The sequence below is a fragment of the Nicotiana tomentosiformis genome, chromosome 8 (genome assembly GCF_000390325.3).
Source record: "Nicotiana tomentosiformis chromosome 8, ASM39032v3, whole genome shotgun sequence".
Lineage (NCBI taxonomy): Eukaryota > Viridiplantae > Streptophyta > Magnoliopsida > Solanales > Solanaceae > Nicotiana > Nicotiana tomentosiformis.
The window spans coordinates 114,874,549-114,890,408 of NC_090819.1; the positions used below are offsets into that span (position 1 = coordinate 114,874,549).

Sequence of the window (15,860 nt, forward strand, 5' to 3'; positions counted from 1 at the left end):
GTTAAATTATCGTCTCCACAAAGGTTGGATTTAAACAGTGTTCGAATAATCTTTAGTTAATTACTATCCAGAAAAACTAATACTTGATTGAATGATTATCAACTACGATTAACTACTAAAATTAAGCAATTATCAATTTATCACGAAAGACAATATTTGAATAACAAAGAGATATCAGTGAGAGAAATAAGGGTAATTGACTAGACATGTGCAAGATAATTGACTTGGGATCCAATTCTTGAATTAGTTCACTCTATATTACAGTTGATTCTCACGAATTCAACAGATAATTAGATTAGACTTGAAGTTAATGTTCCTCTTTTGATTAAACGCTAATTTCAGTAATTAATCCAATTGAAGCACGGTGAACAATTGTAACAAATAAAATGATGGCTATAGTCTGAAGGGTAACTTCTCACGAATATTTATCTATTTTCTAATTCGATTAATAATTCAAGAGGCTCTTCCGATTACCTAGTTGAATCACGAATTTGAACTAGAGCATAATATGTAAAGAAATTCAATATCAAGCTCCTCTTTCGATTAAGAAAAATAATAAACAACTTCACAAAATGATTTAAAACTCCATCAATTAATTCAAGCAATTGTCAAGAATCGAATCCCTAATCAAATTATCAAAACACCGTATCTGTCAATACCCTAAAGAAAATTAGCAATAGAAAAATTCATCTCAATAAGGTTTAAAAACATAAAAAGTATCAATGCTAATGATTCGATACAAACTCCCGTATTGCACCGATTGTTGGTTGAAATCTTGATGAATTCTTGTGTCTTCTTGCCTTAGTTGCTTCTCAAATCTTTCGTAGGTCAAAAGTCCCTTCAAAAATATATCTTTGGTATATTTATACCGTGTATAAGTGAGTCCGGACAAAATTACCCTTTTCAAACCGAAACAGAAAAATACTCTGGGAAACTTCCACACGCGCGCCGCGCCTCGTGTTGTATCATGCGACACACTTTGTGGGGATTATCAAAGGCTTGTCCAATTATGTCAGAATGCATATTTACACTACCGCGCGCGCCTCGCCGTGCCCCATGCGGCGTGGCAGTGTAGTTTTCCCAGAGTAACTTGTTTTTTTTTACTTTTTAATATTTGGACTTGGTCCTCGACCCCCGAACGCGATCTCGATTTAATTACTTGGGCTTTTACTCAAACTTCAAAGCTCCAAATTATTCGATTTACCTCCAATTTATCTTTTTAACTCAGAATCACTTTCTGCAAGGTATAAAATACATAATAAGTACAATTCATTATCATTTAAGCTCAAAAATACGTAAAATACAATAATTAGAGTGCAAACTACGACTAAAACACGTGTTTCTAGCCTCCCATCACATGGTTTTCCCTAGAAAGCCTCATACCATTACGAGATCTGTATACCTTATATGTAGACTCCCAACCTTTTCAGTTATTAGTATGAAACTTTATGCGCACATCCAACATAAGAATTGTCACAGAGTTGAGCTTGTCTTTTGTTTATTTCTTTGTCATTTCAAAATAATAAAAGTTTTTTTAAAAAGTTTAACTTGTAATATAAAATAACAGTATAAACTATTAGTGTGTTTTAATCTATTATAATAGGCAATTGCCTTACTTTCAAGTTACTAATCTTACTGTTTATGATCATTGTTACTTGTAATTATCTTTTAAATGGCCTAATATGTATATAAAAATTCTGTACGATATCCGTGTACAAAAATAAATTCTTCTTTTTAATTACTCTTACACATTAGATGAGACATCTCCAATAAACTTCCCAAGCATTCCAAAAAGAGACAATTATTGGAACTGTGTCACGAGTTCGTCGGTTCGAACGAGTTGATAAGCATTTACGTTTATTTTGTATCATTCCAAAGCCCAATCCATACTGCTAGTTGATCTAGAGACAATAAGTCGAATAGTAATATCAAGACTTTCAAAGAGTTTGTAAGTACTAATGGCCTATAAATTATTACGAGTTGATCTTAAGCCTCCATTGACGTTAATCAGAATTATTAGTTAAAGTTGACTATTACTGTTTGTTTATAATTAGAATCCTAAATTAGACGAAATAATGATTTAGAGTATTAGATCCACCAGAGACGCTTAAAGGAAAAAAAAACGGTTATTAGTTCAGGCCCATGAAACAAACTACCAAGTCCTACAAAAATCCCAAATTAAAATGGAAGGCAAGGACCAGATGCTTTTTGGGAAAAGTACAGAAATAGTCAATTTAAATTCAAACTCACCAACCTCGAACCCAAAATTAGACACTTACCAAAAATAGCCAAAAATTAGAGATACACGCAGGGAAGGATTCTTCCATCCGAGAATCACGCTAAAGATCTTCCTTCCTTCCCTGTTTTTCAAGCGTATCAATTTCACAGAAACCTACATTCTGTAAATTACAACATTCTCTCCCAAACAATTCTCAAAAGAAGCTCCAAATTTCACTCAAAAATTGATCAATTTCACTCTAGAAGCAACAATTTCTTTTCGCAATTTCTGTGTAGATACAACTTTGATGAAGAAACTACGGACTACATTCAAAATCAATCAAGGAATTAGTGTGTTTTGACCTAATTTCAGCTACTTCAATGGCAAGTTTACCAATTTTTATTCAGTATGGTGGCCGATGGAATGTTGACAACAGTTTTGTAGATTACAATGCCGATGCTGTAATAGTTACTCCAAATATAAGTTTTGAAGATTTTGTAGACGTGATTTCGAAATAACTTATGATAGATACTTCATTGAATGTTATTGAAATCAAACACACTGTCCAAAACTGTTCTCCACCAATAGTGATACACAATAATATGGGTGTATATGTATATCTTGAGCTGAAAAAAGTTTGGAATTTACAATGTATCCCCTTTGTATGACATCGAGTGAAAATGATATGGACATGATCTTCTACAATTCAAATTCTGTTGTGATTTCCTCAGAATGTGCACAAAGCTCAGTTATACACGAGAGATACAATGGCGATACAATTAATATGATTGAGTTTGGGGATGGAGAAGACTGGCAAGATACAGAATCTAATGAAAATAAAATAATAACTGACCCTCAACACATAGATGTAGAAGAAGGTTAAATTTATAAAGACAAGGCTACGATAGTCAAAGTCATGAAGCATTTGGGGTGCATAGATCAAGTGAGAGCAGGTATTAAAATATTTACTGTATAATTATGTATCTCAATATATATCGTAGTTGATGTTAGAAGCATAATTATGCAGAAAATAAGTTGTTGCTTGTAAGTCTGTGGCTGTACACTTTTAAGTTGTGGTTGTCGCCGTGTAGTACTGTATAGTCGTTGTATTTTTCATTTAGTATTGTTGATAGCAGTGTGTATCACTACATATCATTGTATTTCATATCGCTTTGTTTATGGATGAAAAAGTTTATTTCCTTGTCGTAGGTACTGCCTAGTATGCATCAACAACAACTGCGATTGGTATTTTAAGTCTTCGAGCCTGAGAAAAGCAAAACTTTTCAAGGTCAGAAATTTCAGCAAAATGCACTCATGCCCACTGAAAGACAGATCTTACGCACAACGTCAAGCTACTGCAAAACTCATCGGCAGCCTTATGATAGACAAGTATTAGACCCAAAAATAATATACACTCTTAATGACATAATTGGAGACATGAACAAGCAGTATGGTCTTCAAATGACATATATGCAAGCATAGAGATCAAAGGAATATGCAGTTCAATTACTGAGAGGGAACCCGAGCAAATCATATGAAAAGCTACCAAGCTACTTTTATGTGTTGGTTCTTACAAATCCCATGTAGGTGGTAAGTTTGAAAGAAACAGAGGAAGACCTGTTCATGTATGTTTTCGTTGCACTATATTCGTCTATAAAAGGATGGCAGTATTGCAAACCGATTGCTGTTGTAGATGAAACTTTTGACATATAGAGAAACATTATTGATAGCATCCACACAAGATCCAGTAGGTAAAAATAAGAATAATAATGTAAATATATATTCATGTATATACTCACATATGTTTATATGATTCAATTTATTAGGTAGTATCCTACCACTCGCATATGACATAGTAGATTCAGAGAATAATGTTTTCTGGGAGTGATTTTTTGCGAGGTTCAAGGATGCATTTGGGAAAAAGGAGGGAATGTGTATAGTATCGGACAGGCATGAAGGCATTGAAAATACAACGGCAACAATGTATCCACAAGTACCTCACTGTGTCTGCATGTAGCATCTATGGAATAATATAAAACAAATTACAAGAAGAACCATTTACAGCTCAAAGACATATTCTTTGCTATGGCCAAAGCATACACATTTGAGAAGTTTATTTACCACATGGCAGAGGTAGAGAGAATTGATAAGAGGGTCAAAGATTACTTAATCAACGTTGGGTATGAAAAATGGTCCAGAGCACATTCCACTATCAACAGAACATTGACAATGACTTCAAACATTGCAGAGTCGATTAATGTAGCGCTCAAAGATGCTAGGGAACTCCCAGTACTACCTTTGCTGGAGTACATAAGGCAATTGATCAAACGATGGAACATTACAAACCAAAAGAATGCAATAGAGTCATTTACTGCTCTTGAAAAAAATATGATACAATGCTGACGGACAATCTCGAATTGTCACATCGGATGAAGGTATGACTGGAATCTGTAGATACTTGTATATATAATATGTAATCATGTCGAATTCACAGATCTGTTATATCTTGAACCCTTTATGTGATTCTGTTCAACTAGTGTCCACCTGCACGACACAGGGAGGCCAAATTGATTAAAGCTACAACAACAACAATCCAGTATAATCCCACTAGTGGGGTCTGAGGAGGGTAGTGTATATGCAGACCTTACCCCTACCCTGGGGTAGAGAGGCTATTTCCGATAGACCATCGGCTCTCTCCCTCCAAGAACTCATCAGCTTGCTCTTGGGGTGACTCGAACTCACAACCTCTTGGTTGATTAAAGGTAACGTTTTCTAATATTCAATGTTTGCACAAAAAGTAATATTATAATGTTCAAGTAATGGAGGGTCTTATCTCTGTTACCCGAGGCTTCAAGTTTTCTGTTTCTTTTCAAAGCTGTTTGGTCTACCTCTATTCTCTGTTTCTTATGGGGCATGTGAGAAATTAGTCATTATGTAAGCAAATTGTTCAACTTTTAGGCGACTACCAGCATGTATATAAGGCTTTCAATTTAATAAAGCATTTATGCCTACCCCACTGCTGAAATATTGGTTGGTTTGACATGATATTAAGCTATTTTGGATTTTGTAGGCTCTCCAGTATGTATTTTGAGGGTATCTGCTTTGTCACCACTTATGATAGTTGATAAAATTTATAGGTGGCCCCTTCGACGAGTTACTTATATTCAGTACTTGACAAGGGTAAGCAGAGAATGGTATTCCTAAAATATCGAACTTGCAGTTGTAGAAGGTTTCAGTTGGATGAGCTGCCATGTGCACATGCTTGGGAAGTATTAAAATACAAATACATTAATCACATTGAGTATTGCTCGGTGTACTATACCAGGAAGTACCTATTAAATACCTATAAAATTCTAATTTATCCGGTTCCTGATGAAAGCACAAGAAAAATTCCTGCAGAAGTTCTAGATGAAAAAGTTTGCCACCAGATGTGACTAAATCAATAGGAAGGCCAAGGAAGGGTAGGTGTAAGCCAATATCTGAAAGGGAACGAAAAAGGTCGATTTCATGTGGACAATATGGAGAAGAAGGTCATATCAGAAAAACTTATAGAAATAATCCAAAGAGGGGATGGAATATGCCAAACTTAGAATTACTTGTTATTTTATTTTACTGAATATCATAGAGATTTAGAAGAATCCAATATATCAAGAAATGTATCAATGCAGAATATCATTTGAAAATTAGATATAAATAAATATTTAATCTATCATTTAAAATCGTGTTGCAAGTGTATTTTTTAAATTATACATCTGTTTGATTAAAAAAGAAGTTGTATCAGCTCTGTATCATCTATGTATCTCTTGTGTATCACCTATGTATCTCTGTGTATCGGTAAATTATACATCTGTTTGATTAAAAAAGAAGTTGTATCAGATATGTATCATATTTGTATCATCTATATATCTCTTGTGTATCACCTATATATCTCTGTGTATCGGCTCTTACTCATGTCTGTATTTGTGTAATAACAAAGCTAACTAATGGAAAACAGTCGTACTAGCTAGAAAAATGTGCAAATAGTTTTAGAAATTTGCAAATAAGAGTGTGGCTTCATTAATGCATATTTCGAAACCAAACAACCTACAGAACTCATTGTGAAGAAACTAACTGTGCAGCAATCTATAACGACTATATCATCTATGTATCATGTATGTATCATATGTGTATCATATCTGTATCATGTATGTATCATGCGTGTATCTGGAAGAGACAGTGTATTACAAACTACCGTATATTTTTCATATCTTGAATTCACAACATAAAATCAAGGGAGAAAATACCAAAATAAACTAAACTGCAGCACTCCAATATTGCACTAAAACTCATTAAACCTTTATAACAGAGTAGACATCTCATTTGCCGTACAAATCTTAAAAGTATTCATAAAATTCAAACACAACAAATCTGATCTGTCTTACAACAATGACAACATAACAAAACGAAACTATTGCGTTCATCCTATAACAATGACAAAAGTAACTACTTCTTCCGCTCCCGTGACTTATTTTGTCGACCAATAATCTCATCATCACTTTGCGCGCTCAGTTCCATCTTCTTTCTAGCATAATCCCATAAGAGAGAACTAAATTCGCGCCAGTGTGCATAGGCACTGAATATTTTAGGAGGAATCTTGCCCTCAATGAAATACTCGGCAAATGATGCTGCAAATACACCGCAATCACTACAAAAATAAAAAGAACAACAATTATCAAACTGCAGAATTTAAAAACAAAACAGATTGTGTTGAAAGAAATTCATACACTTCGACTTGTTGAGGCATTCCTTCAACCAGTTTTATATCAAAACGGGTAATCAAGTTCTTTGATTTGTAGACACCAGTGCGCCAATTGATATCGTTTTTGTTTAAATCGAAATGCGTGTGCACGACAAATGAGGCAGCAACACAGAATACTTGTAAATTATGTTATGAACTTTGGCTTGATGAGCAACTCCACTGCGCATAGAGTCATACACATAAATGCACCTATCCTTGAAGGGCGTCACAACTATTATCCAATGCCATTATTTCGCAACATTAATTGGCATTAAGCCGTGCTCGACAGTGTGCCATGTAACATTGGTATCCAAGACATACCCCTGAATATACTCTGCAATGACATGTTTTGGATTGCACACTTCACTATCTCTATCTGTATCAATAAACGACTGCCACAACTCATTAATTTTCTCGTCGAAGTACCAATTTGTGGTAGTGAATGTTACAAGTAGGTCTTTGTCATACTTTTCCTTCTTCCTCAAATAATAGAACAAAACATCAATGTGCTGAAACAAAACATAACAAATAATTAATCACTGAAGGCTCGTAAGCTTTAAGCAGCTACGCTTTTTCAAACCAAATTCACAGAAAATAAAAGAAAATGAATGCTCAGTACTTCTCTTGTGCCAGGCAAGATAGCAATTAATAATCCGTTCTAACTTAAGAGTCCTGATCACGTATACACTAGCTAATTTTTTTTTTTTTTTTGTAAAAGTAACATCTTACATACCGAATCATCCAAAGGCTGACCATTATATGCCAAAGTGTAAAGCTATTTTTTCTCTTCAACATGATAAACACCAAGATCATAAGCAGGATTGAGTTCACTAACATGGTTCGGGTGAATTTCATTCATGGTAACAGATATACACAAAAGAGATACAGTGATTTGATATAAAATAATGTTATAAGTGACAATATATTAAAATATAAAACTGAACAAAACTCAGAAGTTGGAAATATACTTCTTTCTGGACTTCCCTTCTTTGACCCACGCAACAAATACGTTCAACAAAGAGCTGTTAACGCTAGTTCCGATTTTGCATTGAAAAGGATGCTTAACAGCATAAATTTGCTTTTTTCCTTTCGCTGCAACAACACCAGTACTGGAATCTGAATCAAATACAGTAATGAACGGAGACTACACGGCCTTTGCAGGATATCTCTTTCTTTTTTCCATTTGCGGCAAAACTTCAGAAAGTAATTCAGACTTGTATAGAACAATCTGAGATTCAGGAATCTCTTTCTCAAATTGTTCCTTCATCTCCCTTGCCGCCTCATCAACACTTGCAGTCACACAAACAACGCCAATATGAGATTCGAGAATCTTTTCTTTCTCAGGTTCCTCCTCCATCTCCCCTACCGCCTCATCTGTAGTCTCACCAATAACGCCAACATGCGCTACATATGGTGTGAAAGTTACTTTAGCAATGAACATGTTAAATTTTACATTAGAAGGTTCTTCCATGATATTGACACCTAACCGATCTGTTGCATCGAGCACAATATTGTTACGATGATGCACACTAGTATCTCCTTGAGAATGTTGAACATCTTTGCCTTTACTTCAACCGACCTATTTTTTTTTAAAAAGAATCGAATTATCAAAAACAACAAAGAAAAGAAAAAGGAAAAGTGCAGAATGCACACCTAAATATACCTTACAACCATCCATTCCAACGTTTTCATTGCCACCAAACTCCATATTGTTAACAAAATTATTATTGTCTTGACGACCACTGGCGTCTTCCTCTAGATGTGCACCATATTTGTCTTCGCTTGCACCAAGTTATTTTTAAAAAAAGGATACAGTAAGTTAACTAAAAAAATAAAAGGAAATGCACAATGGAAAATAAACACATACCTTGGAATTTATCAACTCAAAGATTTCCTTGAATTTATCAGAAACATATCCCATGAAGGACTTTAACTGCTTGTGGAGCTACAAAAGGAAACAAATAAGAAAAATAATAGACTTTGAATATACATTTTTAACAAAACTTTTAAATATATATACATATATATAAAAAACCAATGCAAACCTGTTTAACATCACCTTTCAACTTCTGCAACTCACGGTCATAATCAACAGGTTGGACACCCGGCGCCTTTTTTGGTGGGACAGGCTCCTTAATCTATTTCGGGGGTGGCATGACAAAATCATCGCTATCATCAATAGGAAGTTTTGCCCTGTTACGTGATGTCAAATATTTCTGATACTCATCGTTAACTTCAACATGCAAAGTAAATCTCCTTAGCTCTTCTATTGTCAGAGAAATATTTTTTAACTGCAAATGTAATAAAAAGTGCTTCTGTCCTAGTTGTATCAAAGATGTATAAAAATTGTATATTTGATATATCACAATGAATTACAGTGTATCATATATGTATATCTCATCAATACATAAAAGCTAATACCTTATTCTCTGTGCTGTTGAAGAAACCAGTAGGGAAGTCCTCGCGTGTTGGCCTGTCTGTCATTTCCCAATTTAATATGTATGGTGTATGATCTCCAACACGAACAACAAATATTTTATCAACTACAGTGCAACATTCATAGTACCACACATGTAGTGCAAGAGGAAATCCACCAATCCTATAAACTTAGACTTTCCCCTCAACCTGTCCCTCACCGACTTCATTAAAGCTCAAAACGTAATTTTACCCCAGGGAAAGGACACATACTCACCACTCTCAACAAGATGGAAATTACTTTTACTTATAAATGTCTTCTGAGCCTGAGTGGATATTAGAAATGTGTTTATAAAATAAATGATTGCAATCTTAACTGCGTCTTCATTAGACTGTCATTTCTTCTTCTCAAAACAATCAATAAGCGACTTCTTTGATACCGTTTCAAAACCAGAAAAATAAGTATCCATCAACCTATTGGTTCCACTGAAGTTACCCTCAACATGTTCATTTCCACAACAGTTTAAACCACTTACAACACCAAATTCCCGAAGACCAAAACGTAAAACACATTGGTCATTCAATTTCACATAAAATTGATCATACTTATCTTGAACCAACTCCCTAAACATCAAAGAACAAATCAGTTGTGCCTGGATAGGAACTTGAGGTAAATCAAGGAAATAGCCAAAACAGCTTTCCCTAAACATCCGAAGTTGGACATCAGTCAACTTTGACTGTAAAATTGATACGATGCCCATATTAGTGTATGATGTCCAATGAGTAACAGGAAAAGGCTCACTAACTGGAATATAAACTACAAATAAATGACATAAATTAAAAACAAACAAATACAAACTAAATCCAATTTTTAAAGAAGATTCAACAATAGAAAAAAAGTATAATTGAAATTGTATGAACCTTACATACTTTGTCAGGAATTTTAACTTTTTCTGCCTTCTGAACCTTTTTTTTTGTTTGACACCCAAATTCACTTCGTCCTCCACGATACGTTTTCTCTTACCTTCAACATCATCCACTCTAACCATTTTGCTCTTCTTTTTCTCAGATTGTCCGACAACATCCTTTCGAGATTCTAACACTTTAACACTACCGGAACGATTTTGTCTTCCCATATTTCGTTCATCAATCGATCTCTCAACTAAAACTGGGGTTGAATGAGGAGATAAACTCATCGACCTAGTTTCTCTGAAATCGACTTTAAATAAGGTGATGAACTCAACGAACGCGTTTGTCTTGTCATATTGCTCTATTTCATAATTTAAACTAGGTTCAATGAGAAAAAAATTTAAAAAAGTTATACGAACAAAAGGTTACAGAATTTTGTGAAGAAATTGATACAAAACTCAACCAAAACTAACAAAATCATCTATAACAGATGCCTACGATGAACTCTAACTAAAAAATTCAGTCACAAAGCCTAAAAAAAAGCAACATCGCTTCCCCAAAAACACATGCAATCCGAAAAAATATACAAAATAAGAGATTTTCCACTCCAAATTACCTGTGATCAGACGAAGATAACCGCAAATGTATCTTGTTTTGTCATTAATTTCAGCAATTTTGGTTCAATTTAGCAAAAAATCGCATATATATAGAGAGAGAGTGAGACATAGAGAGAGAGTGAAAACTTAGCGAAGAAACAGTGTCTGTATTACAAATATAACGAATACAAAAAAACTGACATTAATTGAAACTATTTGGGTCCAAAATGATATTTGGGCCTTTTTAGTAGATATTTTATTTTGGGCTATTTTTGGTTGGAAAATTTTATAGAGTGACAGTTTGGGTAATTTTCCTATGTCTTTTTATGTTGGGCTTCACCCGATTTCACTGTTACTTGAACTCGAAATTGTGGGCTTTCATCTTTCTGGGCCAGGAAAATTTTGAACCTTGTAAGACTCGGCCCGAGATCATTGGGCCTATCCATTATTTTTATGGGATATTTTCACAAATAGCCGGTCATATTAACTATTTTCTTTTTCTAACCATATACATAGATTATACATTAATTATACAAAACTATACACATGTAATACATAAGTTATGCATGTATTATATATTCACTGGCTACATTTAGTTTAAGCGATTGAGTGGTTGGCTATTTGGATTAATTCTTCTATTTTATTTTGCTTTTTTATTTGTATTGTTTTCGGCTAAAGGAGTGCATGTAGCATATATTAGAGTGTTCCAAGACATGTATAATGGAGCTAAGACACGAGTAAGGATAGCATGAGGAGACTCTAAACACTTCTCGACTAAGATGGGGTTGCATAAGGGATCACCACTTAGCCCGTTTTTATTTTATGTGGCGATGGACGCATTGATGTCACATATTCAAGGGGAGGTGCTTTGGTGCATGTTATTTGCAGATGACATAGTTCTGATTGATGAGACGCGAGGTGATGTTAACGAGAGGCTTGAGGTCTAGAGACGTAACCCTGAGTCTACAGGTTCTAAGTTAAGTAGGACCAAGATAGAATATTTGGAGTGCAAGTTCAGCGGTGTTACCCAGGAAGCGGACGGGGATGTGAGGCTAGATACACAAGTCATTCCCAGGAGAGAGAGTTTCAAGTAGCTTAGGTCTGTTATTCAAAGTGACGGGGAGATTGATGAGGATATCGCGCATCGTATCAGAGCAAGGTGGATGAAGTGGAGGCTCATTTTCGGTGTCTTGTGCGATAAGAATATGCCGTTGAGACTTAAAGGTAAATACTACAAGAAAGTGGTTAGACTGACTATGTTGTATGGGGTAGAGTGCTAGCCATTCAAAAACTCCTATGTCCAGCAGATGAAAGTAGCTAAATGAGAATGTTGAGAAGGATGTGTGTGTAGCAACCCCTTTGGGAGGGTGTTACTTACAAAACAAATCTAATTTACTACTTACAACGTTAAGAAGATATTAGTTAAAAAAATCATAATAATTTAGTAGTGGAAATAGGCTAATGCGATAAGGTTCAAAGTACAATATTTTTTTTTTTGAAAATATACTTCATAATTTTCTTTTTAAAATGAAATACAGTGTCAAAATATCAACATAAGGTGATATAACCCTTCTTTAATAATCAACACGTTAAAACAACTTCCTAACAAAATTATACTTTCATTCAACATCACTGCAAGTTTGTATTATACATAAATTTCAAACTATCGAGTATAAAAAGGAAAACTAGTTTTCTCCTTTGTACATAATTATAAGACAAAGTATAAATTCAGCATATTACAAGATTTGAGTTATTAACACACCCTAAAACAACAAAATAAGTTACCAAATTCAGGTTATAAGATTTTGGTCTTAAGATCCAACAAGCCTCCAAATAACATAAATAAGTGTCACACACACACACACACACACACACACATATATATATATATATATATATATATATATATATATATATATATATATATATATATATATATATATATATCAATAACAATGTTCAAGAGTCTAGAAAGCGTATACTATCAATCCAAGAGCATTTGCCAAATATATATATCATGTACATGTCCCAAAACTATACAAAACCAAGGTGCATAAATGTGATCTCCATAAGTGCTCCCAAAAAGACTACTTCATAAGACCGTCTTCAAATTTCATCTCGTACATTACCTACGATAGAAAATAACTATCGCTAAGCATAAAGCTTAGTGGCGTATAAACTTTGGGCTTGGAGTCATTACATTCTCCAATTCCCCTTTTCAGTCATAGGTAGCTCAAATTTAACATAATTTAAAACAAGTGAACAAATATGTCAAAAGTATCAAATATCAAACCTTGAAGTGTTTCCAAATATCAATAACAATGTTCAAGAGTCGAGAAAGCATATACTATCAATCCAAGAGAGTTTGCCAAATATCCATTTTTTGCCCAATATGTACATCATGCCATCACACTAAACATAATCAAATATTAAGATGGACCGAAGCCCCAAATAAAGTAGGGTCAAAACCCAATAGTCAAGAGAATCAAGAACCATATTAAAAATGGCTTCCTAGTTCGTACTTAACACGCACAAGTTCTATAATTTAAGAAGAAAAGCAAATCCAAAGTCAAGATGGCAAAATATAACTACCCGACTTGTCGTTTTGACAATTAGCGTTCCGTTCAGCGGCTTAAGATCTCGAGCAACCTCATAATACGTATTATGACTTGCGTATGTGGTTGAGTTTGATTTTCGGATGATTCTGTAATGATCCGGCCGGTCGTTTTGAGTGTATTAGCCTCGATCCCCTATTTACTGCTTTTCCCGTATCTTTTTTTGCTTATGTGACTTGCCGAGAGGTTTTGTTGTGGTTTCGGAGTGATTTGGGACACGTAGTCCCTAAAACAGAAGCTTAAGTCTTAGGATTTTGACCGTGATCGGAACTGCATAAAGACGACTCTGGAATGGAATTCCGTCAGTTATGTTAGCTCCATTGGGTGATTTTTGACTTAGGAGCGTATCCGAACTGTGAATTTGAGGTATGTAGCTGATTTAGGCTTGAAATGGCGAAAGTCAATTTTTTTGGAGATTTTGACCGGAAGTGAAATTTTTGATATAAAGGTCGTATACCGATTCCAGAAGTTGGGGTAGGTCCGTAATGTTGAATATGACTTGTGTGAAAAATTTGAGGTCAATCGGACGTGGTTTGATAGGTTTTGGCATAGGTTGTAGAAATTTGAAGTTTCAAGTTCATTAAGTTTGGATTGGAGGGTGATTCGTGTTTTTGTTGTTGTTTGACGTGTTTTGTGGGCTTGACTAAGTTTGTATGGTATTTTAGGACTTGTTGGTATATTTGGTTGATGTCCCGGGGGCCTCGGGTGTGTTTCAGATGCTTAACAGTTTGAATTTGGACTTAGGAAAATGGCTGAAGTTTTCTGGTTTCTGGTTTCTGGTATTTTTTCACCTGCGGTAGGGAGACCGCATGTATGGGATCGCACGTGCGCAAGGTCTATCACAAAAGCGGAGTGGGATAGGTGATCAGGGGTCGCAGGTGCGAGGCATGTTTCCGTATCTGCGATGACCGTAGATGCGCCAAAGGAGCGCAGGTACAAACTGAGACTGCAGAAGCGGACCTGTTCCCGCAGGCGCGCACACGAAGGTGCGACCCCTTTATCTCAAATGCGGATCCAGCCCCTTTAAGTCATTTCCACACCTGCGAGGGAAGTTTCGTAGGTGCGGTAACGCATGTGCGGTAGTAGGTCTGCAAATGCAAAATAACTGGACAGAAAATAGGATTTCGAGGGTTTGATTCTCATTTCGATTTTGGGACTTTGAGAGCTCGATGTGAGGCGTTCTTTCGAGGTTTCTTCAAGAAGATTTTTTGGGTAAGTGATTCTAACTCGTATTGGACTATATTTCGTGAATCTATTGCTATTTCCATCATCTAATTAGGGATTTGAGTTGGAAAATTGGGAAAAAATGGTAGAAACTTCATAGACTAAAATTTTGAGTTTTGGAAGGTGATTTGAGGTCGGATCCGAGTCATTCTTGTATGGTTAGACTCGTGAGTGAATGGGTGTTCATATTTTGTGACTTTTACCCGATTCCGAGACATGGGCCCGGGGAGGCTTTTTGGGATGATTTCCTAATTTTCTTGCTTTAGCTTAGATTTTATTGATTAGATTAGTTTCTTATAGATATACTTATGGTATGTAATTGTATTTGGCTAGATTTGGGCCATTCAGAGTCGGATAATCGAGGAAAGGGCATTCTTACGGATTGATTTGAGCTTGGTTTGAGGCAAATGGCTTGCCTAACGTTGTGTGGGGGAAATCTCCTTAGGATTTGGTACTGTTGTGATATGTGAGCACCGTGTGCGTGACGTGACGAGTACGTACACGGGCTATTTGTTGTAAAACCCGATTTATTTTACTGAGTAGTAATCTGTTTTTCCTTTAATTTGAGTTATACCGTTTAAATGAGTATTAGTTTGTTTTCATTCTTAATTGAGCTATTCCAATATGTGTAGCTATCCTATTTAGTCTAATATCGCATCTCTACGAGCTTTAACTGCTTATTTGAACTCTGTGAAGCATGCCTAGTTGATTTCCTACTTTTCTTTGTTCTTTATTAGTATAACTATAGAAAGCTTGCTGTTAACTATTGTATTTATCGGTTTGGGCTGTGTATTTACTTTTGACACTACGAGGCGGTTCCTCGGGAGTTCTCCCTACATATTTACTTTTGAGACTACGAGGCGGTTCCTCAGGAGTTCTCCCTGCACATTTACTTTGAGACTACGAGGCGGTTCCTCGGGAGTTCTCCCTGCACATTTACTTTTGAGACTACGAGGCGGTATCTCAGGAGTTCTCCATGTACATTTACTTTTGAGACTATGAGACGGTACCTCGGGAGATCTCCTCGCATATTTACTTTTGGGACTACGAGACGGTATCTGGGGAGCGCCCCTGTTGTTATCACATTGTTCGTGTGTTGTTGTTTC

At 35.4% G+C, this 15,860-nt stretch overlaps 1 long non-coding RNA gene across 1 annotated transcript in view; it reads right to left on the reverse strand.

The window, feature by feature from the left end:
* Window positions 1–12,879: 12,879 nt before the first annotated feature.
* The window catches only part of LOC117277595 (uncharacterized), a 39,741-nt gene continuing 36,760 nt past the window's right edge, over window positions 12,880–15,860 (reverse strand). The window contains exon 2 of the long non-coding RNA XR_004507904.1: window positions 12,880–13,044. This is a non-coding gene — a long non-coding RNA (uncharacterized lncRNA). The remainder of the gene's footprint in view (window positions 13,045–15,860) is intronic.